Source organism: Vicugna pacos, chromosome 23, assembly GCF_048564905.1.
Source record: "Vicugna pacos chromosome 23, VicPac4, whole genome shotgun sequence".
In the NCBI taxonomy this organism is placed as follows: Eukaryota; Metazoa; Chordata; class Mammalia; order Artiodactyla; family Camelidae; genus Vicugna; species Vicugna pacos.
In genome coordinates, this window is record NC_133009.1 from 10,902,537 (window position 1) to 10,907,847 (window position 5,311).

At 53.5% G+C, this 5,311-nt stretch overlaps 1 long non-coding RNA gene across 1 annotated transcript; it reads left to right on the forward strand.

The window, feature by feature from the left end:
• Nucleotides 1-420: 420 nt before the first annotated feature.
• Nucleotides 421-4,202, forward strand: LOC116285226 (uncharacterized). The gene is made up of 3 exons (XR_004194869.2): nt 421-435; nt 637-1,202; nt 3,945-4,202. It is a non-coding gene; the product is annotated as an uncharacterized lncRNA (long non-coding RNA).
• The last annotated feature ends 1,109 nt before the right edge of the window (nt 4,203-5,311 follow it).

A 5,311-nucleotide genomic window follows, 5' to 3' on the forward strand; every position in this document is an offset into this window, starting at 1 on the left:
CAGATTTGCCTTGAGAACGAGTGGCAGTCAGGCCAGGACTCTGGGCAAAATATACCACATCTGAGGACACTTCAACTGTCCTTGCCATCCTGGTGAGGCAAGAGGGAGAGCTGGGGAGAGGGGAGGGAGAGGGAAAGGGGAGGGAAGGTGGGGGAGGGGAGGGCAGGGGTGGGGCCACGGTGGAGCAGGGGGAGAGGGAATTGAAATAATCAGTAGCTGACAGACCAGCCTCTTAATGGTTCCTAATGAGTTTTCTGGCTCTGTCTCTATTTCCTTTTGGCTCTTCCCAGCATCCCCTCACCCGGTAGTCTTTTCCTCACCCCCTAAAATGGAAGAGAAGCAGGTTGCAAAACCTCTTGGATTTCAGAAGCTGCCTGCTCATCACTAGGGGAGCAGCAAACTCACTCTGGACTAAATGCCAGGAGAACCCACCAGGTGGGCCTCTGCTGGGACCCAAGGGGCCCTTGATGGTCTGGGGGACCTCTACTGGATTCCTGAAGTTTACTGCGTAGAGCTGGGACCTGGGGACATGGCTAAAACCCCCAGAGTCCATCCCATCTCACCACACACACACACACACACACAGCCTCTCCTAGCTGAGATGAGATCTGAGCATTCCCTTTCTTCCTTCCCCAGGTCTCTGGGAGGAGGAGCCAGGGCCTTCAGGGACAACGCTCAACTCACCTGAGACTCCCCAGGGATAGAGACCTCCCCTCCCTTTTCTGGTGCTTACAGAACAATAAGAAAGTAAGGCTAGGTGCTGAAGGGCCTCGCCCGCCATTCAGGGCCCCAGGGGTGTGGGTGCCGAGAGGCGGGGCCAGCAGCCCAGGCCCTCTCCCCATTGGTCGGGCTCCGCAGGTAACCCGAAGCTCTGCGGGGAGGCGCATAAATAAAGTGGGGAACCAGTACCACCTCCTTGAAAGTGGCTGAGTCCTTCTTCCTGACCCGGGCCTTGGAAAAACCAGCTTCTCTCTCTTTTATTGTCTGTTCCCAACTTCTGTTCTGGAAGTTCCACTGAGCACCCCCGTACTCCCCACTCATCCTTTCCAGCTAACTCTGCTCCCCTCTACTCTGATTCCACTTTCTCCTGCCTTCACACTCTTTTTTAATCAAAGAGAGAATGGCTCTTCTGGACCGGCCCCCAGCTCCCCTTGGGAACCATTTGTGTTCTGCACGGCCTGCTCAGCTGGACGCTTTATACAGTAAGTGCTTCTCATTTCTTCCTCCTTGTCCTCAAGTCTCAGGAGTGAAAGAACATTCCAAGACTTGGAATTCCTTTCCTGCCTCTCCTAGGCCTGTCTCTAGCCATCTCTTTGTTCTGAATGATCTTATGAAAAAACCTCTGTTTTACTCGGAATCAAGCCCAAAGCAGGCCCTACTCTCTGAAGGTACAGACACAGGTAGTTGCAGGCGAGTCTGAAATCTCCGGACCTGGGGTGGGGCGGAGCGGGTCGGGGGAGGCTTTGTGAAACCGAAGCCGCGAGGCTACATCGGGAGGATCATTGGGCAATCAGAGGAGAGGGTGAGCTGTGGAAAAAGCCACATTCACTGGAAATCGGTCATCAACTTCCTCCAAAGCTAAAATAACTGACCCTGGCTGCGTATGTGCCAAATCCCCAGCCAGGTCTGTGTTTTCTCGGGGACGCCCAGTGATTCCAGGCAATAAATCTGACTGATCATGGGAATCGGTGTGGTAAGGTGAGTGCTGAGCAGTTAAGTACCAAGACTGCAGCTCTGTCTGGTTTCGTGGAAATTTACCCAACAAGAGGGACAGGCGGTTGGCTGGCTTTTCAGTCCTGGGCTGGAGGATGCAGCTCTAGCAGGCGATTCAGGATGTGGTTCCATTCTTCCGTTCTCATGTCCAGGTTGGTTTTATTGGGAAGTCATTTAAGGCCCAGTCCTGAGGGCAGGTGGGGGCACAGGAGAGCAGTGCATGAACTTCCTCTATAGCCAAGTGCACGTGTGGTTTGCTTCTCTGGCCAAACCCCACACTGCGAGTGGCCAAGGCACAGGCCACTGGGCCATCAGGTTGATGAAGGCACGGTGGGCAGAAGAATCTTGAACTTGAGGTAAGGGGCCCAGCGTGGGTCAAGTCTCCTAGCACAGGTTCTGGCCGATCTTTTCCTGTTTCTGTCTTATAACAGCTGCAGGGCCGTGGGGCGAGGGGAGGGTGAAAAGGGAAGGGCCTGCCTTTGCCGGACTCTCTAAAATCAGCGCCACCTCCTATGTGCATGGCCTTTCACAGTTAAAGTGCTCTTACAGCCCATGTCATCTCTGAAGGATCCACCCTGGAAGTTAAGGACCCCACATGAGGGTGATGCGCCCTGCACACTCAGATTGAGGATTTAAAGAATCTGGCAGAGCGTTCATGTTAGGAGGGTAAGAGTGGGCTCAGGAGGGTCTGCAGGGAGAGGAATTGTCCCTTTTGCTCTGAGTTGAGCTGAAACCAAGAGAGGAAGCAAAAACTCCTTCCATCCTTCCATCCCAGAACTGTTTCCTCCCATCATCCCTGCCATTCTTGAACAGAGCCAAACATGTTGGTCTCGTTCTTCCATTTCTGGCTGTGAAATGGTTCAGAGGCAGTGCAGGGGAATATATAGTTTAGGTCATTCACAGGCAGGGCGCATTTCTTTCTTATGATGGAGAACTGGGAATACTTACCAAAAAAGCTGATGGGGATAGGAAAGGATGGGCCAGCCTCCACCCCATCAGTACCTCAACCCCTGCCCCCAGCACACCCTGTGTTCACACTGACCAGGGAAGTGGGGCTCTGCCCCAGCAATGCCTGGAGCCCCCAGCCCTTGTGGAAGAGCCTTTTACAGAAGCCCAGTGCCCAGGGGGTTGGATGCAGGGGGGTGGGGAGAAGCCACATTATAAGCTACTGCCTCCCTGCTTCGGGTCAGAACAAGCCCCAGGAAGAAAGGATTCCAAACAACAGGGCGGATCTGCCCGAACTCACCCCGTCTGCGTGTCGCTGCTGAGAACTGCCTTTTACGGGGCTTACGCTGAGCCCGGGGCATGTCTGAACACAGCAAGGAAGGGGCGGGGCAGCAAGTACACGGCAACTGGTGGCTGGCATTTCTTTTACGAGGACAGAGAGCTCTCAGACGGTGGCCATCCTCCCTGTTTAGTTCAGTCTCTGAAAGCCAGGTTATCCCCTCCCTCCCGATACCCCCATACCCACACCCAGAGAAGACGTAGGGACGCCATTTCCCAGCAGGGATGGGAAAGGATGTGGGGCCACCAAGACAAGTCTATAGGAGGGAGACCCAGGAGGTTCACCCTCCTGCGCCCACCTTGGCCCCCGCAAGTGCACCCGGCTCCAGCCAAGGTGCTCTGCCTATTTCACACCCACAAATGGGCCGGCAGAGCCCTGCTCACTCTCTTTGGACAGTGCCTTCTGGAGAGGAAAGCCCCTGCCTCTGCCTTCCACCGCCTTGGTAAGCAAGTTCAGAGTAGATGGATTTTCCTAAAGCAATCTCAGAACACCTGCCTTCCGCAGCCAGAACCGACCACACCGAGCTGTTAAGGCAGACGCAAAAGGGACACAGACAAAGGGGGAGGACAGCCAGCATCCCAACTAGGTAAACACAGAGAAGTTTCCACATGGACTTGTGTGGGACGGCTACATCCAGGATCCCAGCCCCGCTGCGCCATCCCCACCACTCAGCGCTGTATGTGCTGCAGACACCCGGTGGCATCTTGGTGAGCGGGCTGTCACCAGCTCCTGGAAAGAAGTGAGCCTGGGGAGGGTGTGAATACTCAGATCTTTCACACCTCCCAAGTCTGTGATTCAAGAATCCTGAAAACCTTTGGCCAGGCAACGACCCTGCGCGCAGAGGCCGGGTTTGCCACGTGGCCCACCTTCTGAGAAAAAGTCCTCAGACAGTCCATGTGTTTCTCTTGTCCTTCATTCCACCGGAGTCTGTCTTATACCCAACCAGATTTCAGTGGAGTGAAGTTCAGGAGGCGTGGAGCTGACACCGGAGCAGCCCCACGACAAGCGCATCTCTGACTTGGAAAAGGAAAGACCAGTGAGGGTGTGAGAGATGGAGGCATCATCTGAAATGTGTATCCTTCTGCAGAGAGGACGGGCGGCGGGCCGACTGGAGAAAGCACCGCGATGGGAACTGCTTGTCCTCTCTCAAATGGACGTGTTTTCTGTAACTCATAAAAATTAAAAGTTGTTTGTTGGCTGGAAAGCCTGCCTCTGTGATTCATGCTGTGGGATGCGGACTCCCAGGTCTTCTAAGTTACCTCCCCTTTGGGCTAAAAAAGAGACATGAGTTTGAACAACTGACACAGGCCCCCTCTCTCCTCGGGATCTCCAGGCAGGTGGCTGGAACCCTGTTCACAGTCGGCAAGGAACCTTCCTGCCCTCAGGCTCCCCGCAGTGCCCGCAGGACCTGCAGCATGGGGTAAAAAACTCTTATCAAGATTTTTAAAACCCACTTATATTGTAATAAAATAAATGATTTTTAAAATAAATAAAAGATTTAAGTGAAGGCAGATTGCAGATATTCGAGACGGTACACAAGAGATATCTCATACAGTAGGGGTGTAAATTCTGTAAAGGTTAATGCACTTAAACATCGTTGGCACATTAAAATGTCAGGTCCAACATTAATCATTTACCAACTGTAATTGCCTTTCTCAGAGTCTCTTCTCCCCCAAGACATATGCTTAAAACACCAGACTTGGTAGAAATCTGGGAGGGAAAAAACAAATAGTACTTCTCAGCTGTCAGGGTCTGTGATTTGCTTTGATAGACTGAGCACTGATTTCATTGGCTTTACAGTCCTGTGTGACTTTCCTCCCCTCCCCCCCACATCCTTTAGGAGAGGAGGGGTTGTGGGGAGGAGGGCAGGCCCCCAAGTCCAAAGGAGATGCCCTAGTCTTTTTGTGAATTGCCCCTTCCTCAGGTAAATGGGGAGCCAGTCAGAGAAAGAGGCAAACTCTGAGCAAAGCCCGGCTCCGACAAGTCTTCAGAAAATTTGATTTTCACCTCCAGAATGTGCCCCAGCCAGCAAAAGTCAACAGATGCCCTGGCCTGGCCGAGTGGTGTTTTTCTTTGTAAAAGAGACTCCAGCTTTGTGAGCGCTGCCCTGGCCAGCACTTGGGTATCCAAGCCCCCTCCCCTAGCCAGTGACCTCTGAGGGGCGGGGCTCTCCCCCCCCCCCCCCGGGGACTCCGCCTGTCAGGAATAAAGGGCTCTCAGTCCGCAGGAGCCAAGAGAGGTAAGCCTTTCTTCAAAATACCTTCCTGCCTGCTTCAAATTCATAGGATTTCCACACCTCTTCCCTGTCACCCT